General features: G+C 44.2%; 1 pseudogene; it reads right to left on the bottom strand.

The window, feature by feature from the left end:
• Positions 1-15,584: 15,584 nt before the first annotated feature.
• LOC114621973 lies at positions 15,585-16,041 on the bottom strand (annotated as a pseudogene).
• Between the last annotated feature and the right edge of the window lie 1,422 nt (positions 16,042-17,463).

Here is a 17,463-nt window from a genome sequence, read left to right as displayed (position 1 = left end):
CTTTCTCTTTCACAATCACCAATCAGCTTCCCAAGATGTTGGGACATTCAGAACCACGGACATGCCACAGACGTGCAAATGGTTTGCACCTTCTGTGTGTGTGTGTGTATGTACACACACACACACACACATACACACACACACACACACACACACACACACACACACACACACGCTTCCCAGAGGGTCTCTACTCCTCTAGCACCTACGAAATGGTTTTTGTCGCTGCTGTCCTTCTGATAGATTATTTCATGTGCATAAGTGCTTTGCCTACAAGTATTTATGGGCACCACATGCACCTGGTACCAACAGAGGTGAGAAGAAGGCCTCAAATTCCCCAGAACTTGAGTTACAGATGGTTGTGAGCCCCCGTGTGGATGCTGGAAACTGAACTGGGGTCCTCAGCAAGAGCAGCAAGTGTTCTAACCACTGAGCAACACCCCCAGCTCCCCTTCTAAGTGTCACAGTTGTGCACTGGGATGCAGCTCACTCCTGCTGACTGGGCTCTGGCTCACACACAGTGCTGTGTATCAGCTGCTAAGGCTGCTGAGCCCCCAAGGAAACAGAAACAGCTGAGGTTCGATTTTCTTACAGTCCTGGAGACTGGAAGCCCAAGACCAACGTGTCATTAGGTTTCTGCTGAGGCCCCTTTCCTTGGCCTGGAGACAGTCATCTTCTCCTTGCATTGCCATGTGGCCTTTCCTCTGGGTGTGGATGTGTCCTTGTCCTCTTGTCACACAGTGTTTCACCTGGTCACAATAACCTTTAATGTTCATATCTCTAAATGCAGTCACAGTATGATTTACTGGGAGTCTGTATTTTTTTTTCCCAAGACAAGGTTTCTCTATGTAGCCCTGGCTGTCCTGGAACTTGTTCTATAGTCCAGGCTGGCCTCAAACTCAGAGATCCACCTGCCTCTGCCTCCCAAGTACTAGAATTAAAGGTATGTACCATCTCGGCCCAGCTGGGAGTCAGTGTTTGAACATGAATTTTAGAAGTGTAGAATTCAGCCCGAGCCACCTCCTATTTCTTTTAATTTAATTCCTAGAGAAATGAGTTGCGGAAAGATCTGCAAGCTGACCTCGAGCACAAGATGAAGACAGCTTTTGGACCCAACCAAAACCAATCCTCCCGTCTTCCATCGGTCTTTAAGAAGTTCGTGGTTTAGTGAAGGCAGGTCAACAAACAGAGTTGAGTCAACTGCTACACATTGCCAGATGTATGAGTCTTAAGTGGGTCACAACTTGATTCAGGGGGAGTCGTTCTTCCATAAGGGTATATGTTTGAAGAACTCCTGAATGGCCTAGTCCCTCCACTGTGAGGCAGTGTGTAGTCATGGAAGCCAACAGAGACTTCCAGTTCCTCACCCAGCACACCTCTGGGACTCTTGCTTTCAGGAGATAAGCTGGGGTGAGGTAGGGTGGGACAAGAGCAGGATCCCCCAGCTGGAGGCGGTGCCTTCCTTCCCTCCAAGTTGCTGACAGCTCCCTGATGCCTTAGCCTGGTTTGAAGAACTTGTTCTCAGCTTTCACTTTCTAGGGTAACAAGCTCTCAGCCCCGCGCTTGCTAACACTCACAAATGAGGCCAATTGCTGCACAGCTCTGGATCACCTTTCAACAGCAGGCTGACAAGAAGAACAATGCATTTGTTTGCAGCTGTCGCGTCTTCAGGGAGGATCTGTCATCGAGCGGTGAGTGTCAAAGAGGTTCAGGCTTCCTGTGACTGTCAGAAGAGAGGGGAGAGAGAGGCAGTTCAAACCTGCTGGCACCTCTGTGCTGAACTCAGCCACCTTCTCTCCTGAATCTCTACAGAAATAAACTTTGTTCTAGTTAAAGGAGGCTTTTAATTATAACGATAGCATACTGCCAATTAGGGGGTTATTTTCTTTCTTTTTTCTTTTTTTTTTTTCCTGAAGGGTAGTTACCTTATACAAGTGACACACTCATAGTTGCTTGAGTGATGGAGGAGGATCTGCCCAATTTATAAAAATCCACATTTATATCTATTAGATAGAGCATTTCACACACACACACACACACACACACACACACACACACACCATCACCACCACCATTGATATTTTTCTGGACTGGAGACGGTCCTGTGATTCTAGATTCATTCCAGCTATTTGGAAGGCAATTGGCAGAACAGCATGCTCACTGCTGACCTCCGTTAAAGCCACCCTTCTACTAACAGACCAGAGGGGCGGGCTGGCAGAGGTCTCAGTTAATAGGAATTCACCCGGAAGCACTAGGCATAATCGCTGACATGAGCCCACTGACGTGCGCAACCCTCTGCGTTTCTCCAGACGGATGCTGGACAGCTCATGGACTTGTACAGAGCGCTCGCTCACCCGTGGAAACCTCCGCATCCAACATTACCCGTGGACCACAGCTGTACTAAAAGGCCCAGGCCCTGCTGGTGGTAGGGTGGCTCCCTCACAGGGTCCCCTTTCCATAAAGCGCTTTGAAGTGACTGTGATGAGGTGCATAGGTTGGTGTTAAAACACCTCCGACCCTGCTTTTAGGCTCTGTCAGATCTCTCTACAACTTAACTCTTCTGCAAAGCAGCTACCTTGAGCGACTCTCCGTTCCTATTCAGTTTGACAGATGGATGCATACTGTTTAAAACTCAGAAATGATTGCAACCTAAAAAAGAGCAAAAATCCAGAGAAAACAAAATACATCATTAGTGGTTGTTGAACAGCACGATATCCTTCTCGGAGTCATCATGAGGTCTCCTGGCTAAATCAGCTTTTTTCCTTCTGAGATACCCTTCCCTTTGAGAGCCGAGAATCTCAGAGTCCATGGTAAGAGATGAAAAGGTGAATAAAAAACAACTTTATGGATTTATGGGAGGGCCTCAGCACTTTCTGCACTAGTGAAGGAACAGGGTTAGTTCCCAGGACCACGTGGGAACTCCCAACTGTGTGTAACTCCAGTTCCAGGTGATCGGGTGCCCTCCTCTGGTCTCCATGGGTACTGCATGCGCATTACATACATGGCAAACAAACACATGCATAAAATAAAGTAAATCTTTAAAAGAAAAAAAAGGGGCTTGTGGGAAAAGAAGGCACTCTGAAGTTAAAGGGGAAAAAAAGCTATTTCTGTGATATGGCTTCTCTTCTGGTAATAACTAACCTGCATTCCACAGCCCAATTTAGAGGTTCTTTATCCTGCCAAAAGAGCCCTAAAAATGGAGATTTTTGTGGTTCCATTAGTCAAAGGCTGAAATTGCCCACATTTTTACCTTTTCTAATAAAAGAGCAGAGTTACACCTCCCATATTCCTCCTTCCATCCCTCCAAAAGTAGACGTAAGCCAAGCAGCAATTTGTTTTAAAGACACCGTAAAGGACAAAACTTCCTACTTTATGCAACTGAGACAATATTTTTATTGTGTTTATTTTTATGTGTACATGCGTTATGTGTATGGGTTCATACACTCCATAGTGCTCACATGGAAGTCAGAGAACAACTTCGGGAAGTCTGTCTGTCCTTGTTACTATGTGGGCCTTTAGTATCATACTTGAGTCATCTGGCTTGACTACAAGCCCCTTTTACCCCCTGATCCAGCCCACTGGTCACCCTTTTATTCTATATTAAAGGGGAATTTCAATGAAAATAAAGAGACTTGCTGAGTCTCTAGTTCTAAAAGGCAGTGTAAACATCTGACACTTTCAGAAATTAGGACGGGCTATCAACCAGGAATCCCCTGCACTGTTACTGTCGGGTAGGAGATATGGACAGCCTGGAGATGACAAGAAACCTTGTCTCACCAACTCACATGGGGACACTGATGGTGAAACTCACTGATTAATTGGATGATTAATAATTAAGAAATAGGGCATTTGGGAAGTGACCAGGTCATGTGACCTTCACAAAATATAAAATTTCTACAAGAAAGTCTGAAGGTCTAGATTTGCCCCTCTGTCATGTGAAGTCTCCACAGGGAAGCATCATATGGAGGGAACAAACAGCTCTCCCCTAGTCACTAAATCTGCTGGCCCCTTGGTTATGGACTTCCCAGATGTTGGTACTATGAGAAATCAATGAACATCTTTTTTATAAATATCTTAAGTATTTTGTTATTGCAGTTAGACTAAGCTTAGATATTACTATAATGAATTAATTAAATGACTCAGTAATTTAAGTAGTTTTTATCCTTAGCAAACTCAGTTACTAGCCCCCTCTAACTAGTATAACCTGACCCCTCTCTTTTGCTCAATTCCATTTTTGCCTTTTCCATTAACTTGGACAGTGAATGTGTTCATGAAGTCTTCTTCATCTGGTCTCGTCTTTTCCATTTGCCCCATGCTGTCTGCTCTATGTTATCTGTGTGTATATGAATATCTGTCCTGCAGGACCGTAATCCTGGCAGCTCCTGGAACCTTAGAGCTCATAGGAGCTTGACTTCGGAGTGAATGACATCACAGCTGGTCCTGTGATGGCTGGTGTTGGTGGCTCTTCCACTAGTGTCACCTCAGCCATTTATCTCCAACTGCCATCTATTCTGCTCAAACAATAGCACCATATTTCTTAACCTCAAGAAGACATTTATTTATAAAATGCTAGGAGAAATAAAATGATCATTTTAAGCTGGTTGGATAAAGATTGAAAGCAATCTGAGAGCAGAGGACTTCAGGCATCTTCCATATAAATGGCACTGCCAGATGAGGCCATAATTATTCTTTGAAGGGAAGAAATCATGAACCAAGAAGTAAAGCCATGAGCCAGGAGTGGTGACACACACCTTTGATCCCAGCTCTCAGGAGGTAACGGCAGGTGGATCTCTGTGTTCGAGGCCAGCCTGGTGTGAAGAACAAGTGTCAGGACAGCCAAGGCTATAGAGTAGAAGGAGGGGAAGGGGAGGATATGGAAGGAGAATGGGGGAAGAAGAGGAAGAGGAAGAAGAAGGAGGAGGAGGAAGAAGAGGAGGAGGAGGAGGAGAAGAAAGAGAAGAAGGAAGAGAAGGAGAAAGAGAAGAAGAAGCCTCTTTGTTGAATATTAATTGACTCAGAGGCAGATAGGAAATAATTAAGACCTATGTCTTCCCTAAGCTGTCCATATCTTTTACCCATGACAGTAACAGTAAGGGGGATTCTTGGCTGAAGCATGTGCTAACTTCTAAAAGCAAGAAATGTCTACATTGCTTTTTAGAACTGCTAAAGGGCCTGATGGGACCTGGTAAACTTGACTCCCGTGGTTCATGAAATCATAGCTTCCTTACTGCTCTCAGAATTAGGTGGCTTATCCCTGTGACAGTTTCCCATGCCTTGAGTCTAAACTGAGGCTACAGCTTAGCCTAGGAAACTTCTTCAGGGATTTCCCAATTTACAGTTACTTTCCTTTCTGCATAAGACATGTTAGTTTTCGTGGTTCTGCTGAGCCAACCTATAGTATAGACGCTGGTAAAGTTTCTCTTTTGAAGATCAAAATAGCAAACAACTTAGGTCTTCTGAGCCCACTGAAGAGCAATAACAGTGGTAGACAACAGGCAAACAAGTAGACCCCGGTATATTCTTAAATATAAATTTAACAATATAATAAAACTTTAGTTATGGTTCACTGATCCTACATTTTAGAACATTTCCAAGTATCACAAAATAGCCTTTTAATTTCCTGAGTTATTTTAAAATAAAGCACCCCCTGATGCTCATTGGCTGTACAAAGCTTGAACAAGCGACCGGGTGTAGCTTCTGTCCTCAACCTGCTAGCATACCTCTACCACAGAAGAAAACTGCCTGTGGACATCTGCTCCTCTGCATGCAGCTTGCTTCCAGTGGCGCTCACCCTGACAGCTTGATTAGGGTGTCTCATCAAATCTGCGAAGTTAAATAAATGAGGGGAGGTCCCCCACCCCCAGCATCCCCGCGCAGTGTGTGTACCGGGGTGTTATTTCGTGTATCCGATTCCAGTGCGGAAAATGCTGTCGGGCCGTTAATAATTTTCAGGGGAACGCCTTGAGACTCGACTGGCTGCAGGCACACTGCAAATGGCTTCTAATGGCTTTTATTTCTCATTCTTGTCACCTCAGATCTAACCGGCTGTTTTGTCATTTTTAATTCCAACTTGGCAGGATTCTCCAACTTCCCCAGCCAGACATTTTAGATACAGGTTCAAAGGGGAACCAGTTCCTAGGCCTCTTGGGACCGGGAAGACACTGGGGCTGAGTAGAGGCAGGATTGGACTTTGGCTTGGAATTGGGAGCTACACTGACCCCCAAATGACTCCCTTTCTTATTCTCTGCCTCCCTGGTGGGGTTCACTGATGTCCTGAAATTATTTTTTCCTGCACACAGAAGCATTAGTCCTTAGTTAGAAATGAGTTGCAAAGGTCTTATCGGTCTGTGTTTGCTTGGGAAGAGAAAAAGCACTTTAGAGGTCTCCTGAGAGGTCGCGATTTTTCCGGTGCTGAGGAATTGCACTCTGACCCGGTTCTTCTAACCTATCATCCAACCTATTTGTCTGGGAGAAAAGATATAACTTTTGACTATGGCCACACCTGCTGAGATAATAGTAAGGAATTGTGACCAATAAACACATCTGTTAAATAAGTGTAAGATTAGAATGAAATCTAAGGATTTATTTTTTAAATAAATGAGTAACAACATAAGTAAGAGCATATTGATTGTCAGTGGTTCACATCCTGGGTAGAACACTGAGTATCTCAGATGAATCTCTACCTCAAGGATGTTGTCGTTTTTCCTTCTTTATCAGTAGAGGATGCACAGCAGGCTGCTAGTTTCTCCAGGTCCTTAGCTGGAAAGCAGCAGACAATTTACAAGAGCAGGCATGTCTGGCTTCGACTCCTGTTACCTTAATTACCCATTGGGTGGCTGTGTGTCTGTGCCAGTCCCTACCTCTGTGGGTCTCAGTGCCCTCAGCTCATAAACAAAGCTTGAGACTATAAAACCTCCTTCCTTCTTCCTTCCTTCCTTTCCTCCCTCCTTCCTTTGTAGTCCAAACTCCCAGATATCTTCTCTCCCCCACTTTCAGGAAGAGAAAAAAAATACATACAAAAGTTCATAAGTAACTTAATAAGAAAGAAACACCTAAATTTCCAAGATTCATATTTAGTGTATTTAGTTATACCTTAGAGGCTCCCCATGCCTTCTTTTCTCCACAGAGGGAAAGCCCGAGGCTCTTAGCAGGCTAGGTGGGTGCCCCACCACTGAGCTACATATCCGGCCCTGCCATATCTCCTTCACATAAACCAGAAATGCAAGCACACAACAACCCATAATAAGCTGGCAGGCTCCAGCCACTAGACCTGGCAGAGATATAACAAGGGCCCGCTCTGAATGTGCTTGCAGAAAACTTATAAACTCTCTCACAGGGTCGGCATAAATCAGGGTAAAGAACTATTTCACTCAAAAACACAAGAGTCTGAATTATTAAGAAACCATTATACATATCACACTTGATTTATTAAGACAAAAACAGTTGCTTGCTTTTTCATGAAGACTGAAGTTCCAGGCACCTGGGAGATTTAGGGAAATGTCTTTAATACACTGCTTAATATGGAGGACTTCAATTTAATTTTGTAAATGAAATAAGCTACTAGCTAGCACCCCTATTCCTGCTTTGGTCAAATACTAAGCAACAGAAACAGAGGGACTCAAACTATGGAATCCAATGTCCTCTCTTGAACACTTCCAATATGGACACACATACATACCCACTCACCTCCATACATACATACACACACACACACACACACACACACACACGCATACCACCACTGGAGCAACTTCTTTCCATCCAGTCAAAGCCAGAAATCTAAGACCTACCCCATCAGAAGCATGAGACACTGGAGAAAAATGACATCTCTCAGTGAAGTCCAGTAATACTATCCAGTCGGCTCATGTGAAGAAACTATCGCCTCTGTCCCAAAGCACACAAACTGTGGTATTTAAAAAAAAAAAAAAAGAAAAGGTGAGGGAAAGAAAGAAAAAGTCAAGAGCAAGGGTCTGGCAACAGGCATATTTCCTCTCCCGCCGTCCAGGCTGGAGCCGAATAACCTGCTCCTAGCTTCATTTATATACTTCAATGTCTTTCAAACATTGGTTGTTTGAATATTTTTCAGAAGAAATCCATCTGAGGGCCTCTAAGTTGGGGTTCACAGATAAATGCCTACCCCGATGCATTTATAACAGGATGTAAATTTAGACATTTCCAACCCCCCAGTCTGAATTTCCTTCCACCTAAGTATCTCTTTATTCATTACTTTAATTACCTAATTGTAAATTTCTTTAGGGGGTTACTTAGAAAGAAAATTAGCATCAAAGCTTGGCAGTAAACTCAGGGGCTTTTGGAGACAGTCCAAGCTGTTTCACCTGTGATTAATTAGATGGTTTTTTTTTTTCTCCTTTAAGTGCCAGAAGGCTGTTGAGGTCTTTACGCAGTCACGTGACTGCTGCCAGCACTACAATTATGATTGATGCTTGTGTCTGGAGTCATAAGGCTCCATCTCAGCTTTTGTGCGCATGCCGTGTGCGTGGGTGTGTAAGCGTGTGCATTGCGTGTGTGAAGGATCAACTCTGAGAGGAAAACTCCAAGGTTTTGAAGACACAAGAAGAAGCCTCTTTAATATCCTTGTTTGTACATATCTGTGGGCTACAAACCTGGAACTCCGATCCAAATATTTCAGCCATGTTGGTTTTGAAAACATCTTCCTCTACCAAAAAACCACAAACAACAACAACAATAACAACAACAACAAAAAAAAAAAAACAACAAAGACCCAATGTCTCTAACGTTTCACACTGGTGGGAAAACAAGAGCAAAAAATAATAGTCATTTCAAGTAATTTGCTGGGTATAAAATTATTCCCAGTGCAGGGCAGTCGAGCGAAGGCAGCCTTTGGTATATTTAGGAGTGTTAATACTCTTCTTCACAGTTATGCTCCCAAGCATGTGGGGAAGAAAATTGATGGCTGCTTTCTCACTGGTGTCAGATTGCCATTTGTCTTAATTGTATGAAAGAGATGAAAAGGATATTTTAGCACTTGACTCAGTCATAGGAGGAAACAGAAAGTTTTTGCTGGCCTCCACTAAAGTCAAAGTTGCCTCCTAAGTTCCTGTAACCGAGATCATTATCTGGCAACACTCCTAGTCTACAATGTCTGTGACAATACCGAGATAAAGTTAAGTATCTGGTGTGCATTGCCCTCAAGAACCAACTGGAGTCTGACCTGAGTTTCTGTATAGGTTAGAGGCCAGGTCTTCAAAAAACAAAACAAAACAAAAACCAAAACAAACAAAAAATGTTTCCTGCAAACAACATGAGAAAAAATGGTTTAGGCTTATGGACCACTAGGTCACCCTTGCAACCTCACAGCTCTGCTTTGTAGAAAACATGTAGCCGTGACCCATGGGCAAATACATAGACAGCTGCTTTCCACAGAAAGTGCTCTATGGTTGCCGGGCTATAACAGGCGTGAGAAATACCTGAGATCTTGTTCTATGGTAGATGCCAATTCAGCCGACTCAGCAACAGTCAGGGACTGTACTCTGCATTCCATTAAATAAGCAAGCAGACAATATGACTGCTGCTCCTTGGAGGGCCTGACTTTGAAAGCCAGGAGCTACAGGGTTTTCTCATCCTTCCTTTCCACGGCGCTTTTCAGAAGATGCAGGAAGAATAGAAAAGTGTTCTTTAGGAATGTCGCTGGGGACTAGTGACACGATTTAAACCCTCCAAGCAGTGACTTTCAAAGACTACCACTCCACCTTTTTGGGAAAGGCCAGACTTAGCCCTCCTGAATGTGACCATCTTCTTTTCACGGGAAAGTTGTGTTTTTCACTGGACAGATGGCTCCCCTGCGGTGAAGCTGCAGGCAACAGCAGTGTAGTTCCGCAGCCCCAGCTACCTGCTGGTGTATCTTTCCAGTCTCTGCACGCTGGGATCTAACCACAGTTCCTCTGGCCCTCTGGCCCCTGCCTAATTGGTTGCAGCGCAAGAGCTAATGTAGGTTGAGAGCCCAATTAACGGAGCTTGTTTCTACCAACGTTGCATCTGAACATCAATTATGCTAACAACGCTCTAAATTAAGACGTTTTCCTGCCACCACCATTTGCTATGGGACACTTCGGAGAAGAGCAGAGAAGAGCAGGCTGCATGCCTGAAAGTTCTTCTGTGCTCACTGGTAGGAGGACTGTTAGAGAAGCTGGTAGCTTCGGGGCAAGAAAAACCACAAAGCAAGGGCACAACAATAATTGGCTACTTTATCCCAGCCTCAGTAAGGATTAAGGCTCAAGCGGCGAACAGAGACGTTGAATGGGAGATTCTGGACATCTCTTTTCACGATCTGCTCGTTGCAGGAAGAGAGGGAAAACACCAGGTACCAAGATGCTAATTTAAAACTTCAAAAAATCCAGCAATTGCCAGAAGATATTGGCTAGAACAAGATAATTGTCTCTTCTGTAGATTTAGCTCATTTTAAATTCTCCTCAAAACATCCATCCCATCTGATCATTCATGACTTTTCCATCAATATTTTGGTCCCTGTGTAGCTAAACTTATTTTAATGCATCCCGTGTGGACTGAGCATGTTGGGAATAATCCTTTCCCTAGGGTTAACCTTGTAGCTGGAGACAATAGACTAGTTGATACATTGAATCATTTATGCACTCACCCACCCATTCAACAAATACTTATCAATCAGCTGCTATCTTGAATGCTTTGCCCAGCTAAAGGTTTTGTTTCTACCCTCAGTTTGATAATAATAATGTTGTATGAGCTTCCAAGTTAGGAGTTTGATAACATAGTTACTGAAGAAATCACAGAATATACCAAAAAGTCAGTGAAATGAAATCATGTCATATATAACAGACCCTCCATATTAAAAGATAACATAGGGTTATTTTAATTCTTTACTTACTTGCCTATTTTGACACAAAGTCTCACTGTGTTACCCACACTGGTCTGGAAAGCCCTGTGTGTACCCCATAAAGACTCCAAGTTCACTATCCTCCTGTCTCAGCCTCCAGAGTACTAGGATTCCTGATACATCCCACCACTGTCCGCTCATGATGTAAGTTTAAGGCAGAGTATTGTGCTGCTTCCCATTCCCCATACTGCTTCTTTTAAGATCTTATCACCATGCTGGTTAGTTTTTATTGCCAACTTGACACAACCTAGAATGTCCTAGAAAGGGAGACCCTCGAGTAAAGTTCACATTAGCTTGTAGGCACGTCTGGGAGAAAGTATCTTGATTGATGTGCAAGGGCCCAGCAAAATCATCCGTAGGCGTGCGGGATATGCAAAGGCGCTAGCATGTGCTGGTAAGCCATCCACATCCAGTAAGCAGTATTCCTCCATGGTTTCTGCATCACTTCCTGCCCTGACTTCCCTAGATGACAGACTGTGAACTGGAAACGTAAGCTGAAATAAATCCTTTCCACCGTGAGTTGCTTTTGGTTATGGTGGTTTAAGAAAAAAAAACAACAACAACAACAAAAACCAAAAAACAAAAACAAAAAACAAAAAAAACAAAAAAAAACGAACTAGTGAAACCACTCTTGCTGAATTTGTCAAACTTCAAAAGAGAACAGAATGCTAGGCTTCGCTTCATGCTCTAACTAATTAAAATCTATCCATTTGCCTTTATCCTCACCCCTCGTATCAGTTACTTCTCTAAGACCATGGTCAAGGCAGCTTATAGAAGGATGGCTTCTTTGTGCACATGGTTCCAGGGAGCCATCACCATCACGATGGGGAAGCATGGCAGCAGCGGGCGTAGTTTCTGGAACAGAAGGTCACATCTTAAACCACAAAGCAGGAAACAGAGAGAACTGGAAACTTTAGTGGCTTTCAAACCTCAAAGCCCCGCCCCCATGAAGGTATTCTTCCATCAAGGCCACGCCTCCTAGACCTACTCAAACAGGGCCACCAACTAAGGATGAAGTATTCAATGGGGGACATTCTCACTCAAACTACCACATTCACCTCATCTTTCCCGACTCCCTTACTCTTAGCACCACCAGTTACCTCAATATCCTCACAAATCTTCCAGAACTCCTCCTACTTAGCCAAGCAGCCCTTGTCCTGTCTCCTTGCTGACTATTAATTCTTTATATGTCCCTTAAATACTGTACTTTCGATTTATGTTTCTGCAGTCTGCCTGCATGGTGAAACCTTCTAAAGACCTAGCACCCATTTCCCACCTACTGACTTTCAGAACACACTCAGATCAACTCTGCTTTTCCAACCCTTAGCCCCCTCTACCTGGCACCGGGGCATCTCAACCTGCTCTAAGCTTAAATCAGCAGTGTTCCATCACAGCCTAGTACTCCTTCCATAGGTCTTATCTTGGTGAGTTATGAAATCATCTGAAATTTGGGCAGGATCATGTGTTTTTTTCATTCCTCATCCTGACACCTAATCAGTCGGTAAGTCCTGCCAGCCATTTCCTAAATATTTGACACGACACGTCTGCCCTCCCTTCACCTCCCCTCCCTTCCCACCTTAGTTCAGCAGTTATCTTCTATTTAGATAAGAGCTGTAAGATTATCATCTGGTTTCCTTGCCTATAGTAGCTCTGACACCATAGCCTTTAGTCTATCTTTATCTGATACCCCATAGTCACGGTGGCTTCCATAAAGTATAAATCTGACTCAAAGCAAAAACACATATTAATCTTCTGTGACTAGATAGGGGTTGCTGTATCCATGACAGTGAGGGACTTCAGTGAAGAGTGAGAAGAGAGACAGCAAATCACAGTTCGCATCTAAAATGTCTCCGATGATCATGAATTCGTTTTGCTTCCTGCTTGGTGCTATAGGAAAATCACCTCTAGGAGATAGGCCTCTTGTGAGCTCTTTGAGTTGCTCTTTCTCTGCTGGCATGTCCATGAAGGGAAGGAATTGTGGGACCCAGGTCTCTTCTTCTCTGTCTGCTGTCCTTTACTTGGACATCGACCTGTCTCTCTCTCTCCCATCTGCTGGGACTAATGGAATATGCCACCACAGTCATCCCTTTATTTATGGGTTGTCGTCTTCATTGTCGTCACCATCATCATCACCTGTCATTGTTTTGTGTGTATGAGTGTTTGCCTACATGTATACATGTGCACCATATGCATGCATGCTGCCTGAGGTGGTCGGAGGAGGGCATCGAATCCCCTGGCTTTGGTGAACACTTTGTTCTGCTACAGCTGCCTCCCATGATGCCCCACAGCAGGCCCAAAGCAACAAAGGCAAGTATCCTAGGCTAGGCCTTTTAAAAACTGACCCAAATTAAGAGTTTTCTCTTTGCAAATTGATCCACTTGGGTATTTGGTCTAACTGTGGTTAGCTCATGGGGAGTGTAATCGAGAACTTTGAATTCCTCCTCCATTTTCTCTTTCCGGTATCTTATCCTCAATCAGTGTCATATAGCAAATGTTTAACAACCCGTTCCATAAATAAATAAATATCCCACCCTGCAGAAAACATGCACACACACACACACACACACTCACACATATGAAAGTAACTGATTTTCATGGCACACATACTCCCTCTGTGGTCCACTGACAGCTTAGAACTGGTCAAATAGCCACACGGTTAAAGGTACAATTCTTACTCAGAATTCCTGTTGACAGTGAGTTTTGGAGGGAATTCATTTAAGTGGTTCTGGTGGCTCTGAGCAAGCCACTTTCAACACATTACTGGCTTCACCGCATTGACTGTCCCAGGGTCAATTGCCCTTCCTTCCTCTATAGTATAGCTTTCTTAATGAACTGATAACGACACATAGGTTTTAAGTGGTGAAGACCATGATCTGTTGTTTATAGGTGTCCAGAAGGCTCCAGTGAAGGGTTTTTAAATTGCTCAGAGACTATGAGGCTGTGATCAATTAATAATGTCTGCCATTAGCATGAGAATCTGTAATGGGTATGTATGCTGTATATATGTACTATGTCTTCTCTGAGTGCTTATTTGAATGCAAGATTTCTTAAGCAACTAGAAAATCATTCATAAGTTGTAGAATAAGAAGATCATTATTCTAGAATACAGGTCCTCCATATCCTGCCTAGGCCTGATTTTTTTTTTTAATCAGATCATGAATTCATCTTCTTCCCCTCAACCCCCACCCCTTCTCTCTCTTGCTCAGGCCCTGCTCCCTCTGAGCCCACTCACTCCAGCCCAAAGGTTTATGTAAATACACTGTAGCTGTCTTCAGACAACCATAAGAGGGAATCAGATCTCATTTGGTTGTGAACCACCATGTGGTTGCTGGGATTTGAACTCATGACCTCTGGAAGAGCAGTCAGTGCTCTTAACCACTGAGCCATCTCACCAGCCCCGGATTTTTTTTTTTTCCTGATCTTTTACTCTCTAACACTCTAAACTTTCTTCATACTGGATAGGCTAAGGTGCCAGGAACGTGTGTTTGGTGTTTTGTTTTGTTTTGTTTTGTTTTGTTTTGTTTTGTTTTGTTTTGTTTTGTTTTTACAACTCTAGCCTACCTCCCCCTGGTAGCACAGCTGTATGTGCCCTTTCTGGTTTGTTTTTTCATCTGTAGAACACTTAGATGTCGTGATCCATAGGGAGCTCTCGAGTTACATGGAGCCCCTAAGCAAGGGTTACTTTAATATAGCTTCTCACCTCTGCAGACAAAGCTCTTGCCTAAACCAGGGGAAGCCTGTGGGTCCCGTGATTTTAGGACGGAGCAGTGTTGTAATGCTTCAGTAGCTTAGTCGCCACCGTGTGATTTAAAGGGAACTGTGAGTGCTGTGTGACAGACTTTTAATGAAAGGGGAGGACTAGTAGAACACGTACAACCTAAGAACCGGAAGAGGGACCACTAGGAGAAGGAGCCTTTAAGGAGAGAGGCGGGGCAAGATGAGCGAGAGGAGGGGCCGGGAATCAACAAAACCTATGGATGTGTTAAAGGCCAGAAGAAAACCTGATAGTAAGCTAATAATAATTTTTTTAAAAAAATTAGTCTAAAAAAGATTTTAATGGAAGTGCCCTCTGTGAATGAATAAAGCTGCTCCCAGAAGTGACAAGTTATTACATGAAAATGCCAGGGCCGGGATTCGACGGCTTTCCTGCAACTCTTGGTCAGGAAAGTTCGTGATGCAGACATTCACCATGGCTGTAGGTTGTCCACTCACTACGTGACAAACTCTGTATGCTTTAGTCATAGGACAAGGATAAGTCAATGGACCTTGGATGGAAGCCTCCTCCCTGATGGCCTTCCATCATACTGGAAGATGTGATGAGCGGGGAGAATTGTCATAAAAATTCTCTCTCAGCTGCCCATCCAGTGTGCTGCACAACCAACCAGCCGGGGATAAGCACCTTCTGCTGCAATAGTGCTGAGTCAGCGATGGAGGGGACCACGCCCTGATCAGATTATATGCCTGCCCACGATAGGATTCCACATCTAGTGCTATAAACTTAGTCCCCACAAAAAGCCCATGGTACGGGGAGGGGGGGTCACAGTGAGGATGCTACTGCTATTATTTTGCTAAATGGGTATGATACGCCCATCAAATTTCCATATAAAGATTTATGTTTACGCACATCACTGGTGCTGCTGTGTTGAGAGTTAAGAGATTACTGAATGCGCGGCCATAGTGGAACTTTTTTTTTTTTTTTGAAATAATGGCATTTTCTGTATTTGTTATAAATTAGGTCACACTTTCCCCAGAGGGAATCCAAGGAGGAAAAGCAGCCATGTGGCCCTGGAGAGACAGCAAGGTAGCCTGGTCACAGGTATGGCTGGTCCTTGGACAGCTCCCACCTCTTCACGGGAGGAGCAGGTGTCACTGCTTTCTTCTCAGTGGCTGCCACAGCAGAACTCTCCGCTGTCTTGCCCGACACCATGGCCTTTTGTGAGGACATGATGCTTGAGGGAGGCACAACTTCCCGGTGGCCATCACGAGTACAGTAGTAATTGTTGGACAGCTTGTGACTAGGGCCCACGGGGAGCTTCGGAGGGCTGAGTCCGCTTGGCGATCTCCTGGTAGCGCAGCCGCAGCTTTGCCTGCAGGTCTTGCCCAGACGCCCAGTTCCGCAGCTTTTGGATAGCGCGAGTAGCAGACGCCATGTTCCTCCGGCTCCAAAGGACGCTAGTGACGACCCATAGTGGAACTTTTATATCACCCTCACAAGGCTCAGGAGATGGAACAGGAAGAGAGAATAAATGAGCCAGAAGGAGAGGAGTGAGGGAGAGTACCGTCTTCAGAATGGCCATTACTGCTATATTCTCGATCTTACATCACTTGTGATTACACACACAAGACCTGAGCAAAATTAGGCCTCCCAGTATCCTGCCATGAGGACAAAAGGGCTCATGAGTCACCCTCAGGACCACTAGGCAGATGATGGTCGCTAGTGGGTGGGGGACACAAGTCCCCATGCCTTCCCAAGCATCTAGGCAGTAAGGCTTGCTAGCGGAGGGACAGACATTTTCTCCAATGATGTATCTCTGCTAAAGAACCTCATGTTTCTGTAAACAATCCCTCACCTACGACCCCATAAGCAACCCTAGTGAAACTCATTAGATCAACTAAATCAATAAACAGATAAATAAATAATGATATGAAAACAGAACAAGAAGTGGGTGGGAAGAGAATGAAGAAAGTGAAAGGGGCTTAGAAAATCCCGTATATAAATGCATTATATATGTGTGGAAAAAGTCATCATAAATAAAAATGATATAATGTTAACATAGTCTAACTAAAAGAGTGCCTGTATCTTTAAAAATAGTTGACCTTTTTCTTTTATTTTTTTTTCAAGAGAAGAGCATGAAGAACCCAGTCCTTCCCCTCTATCCCACGCCCCCCAACCCCCACCCCGTTTGAGATTCTCTTCCTTTTAGACTGTCTCTGTCACCTGGCCTCTATCATGGAAATACCCAGCGTGAATAAATGAAACAAGAGCTGAAACATTCCCTAGCCACCTCTAGGCCACTATACCATCGGCTGTTAAGTCCCAATTCATGTCAGAAGACTCTGGAGTGAGCACAAACTCCTCTGTGGACTGCATTGGTCTCCAGAAAAGAGGCAAACTGGCCAAAGACTCAGTGCAAACAGATGAGAGACCTGGGCTCTGTAAGCAGATGAAGTGAAGTCAATACTCTTAGTAGTTGAATGAAAGAATGTCCATTTTCCATACAGAGGACAGGAAGGCACATGCAGCTGCTCTGACATGAATTTCCCACTACTCTGTGGATAGATCTGTGCTCCACTTGCCTGGAGCCAATCTCCCAGACAGAACTGCCTCTGTTGCAGAAAGCAACACACACACACACACACACACACGCACACACACACACACACAACTGTGTCCAAATGGATTACTCCTGTCTGCACAGGAATGGATGTCATTGTCAACATCAAACACTCCCCAGCTTTGCTCTGGCAGCACCTGACGTATTGATAGATGCACTGAGCCGTCACTCACAGAAGGCACTTAAACCTGTATGACTTCAAACATCCAGCAGGCCAGTTTCATACCTAATATGATT

Source organism: Grammomys surdaster, unplaced genomic scaffold, assembly GCF_004785775.1.
Source record: "Grammomys surdaster isolate TR1022 unplaced genomic scaffold, NIH_TR_1.0 185, whole genome shotgun sequence".
NCBI lineage: Eukaryota > Metazoa > Chordata > Mammalia > Rodentia > Muridae > Grammomys > Grammomys surdaster.
The sequence above is the reverse complement of the archived record's forward strand: the minus strand, read 5'-3'. Positions and strand labels throughout refer to the sequence as shown.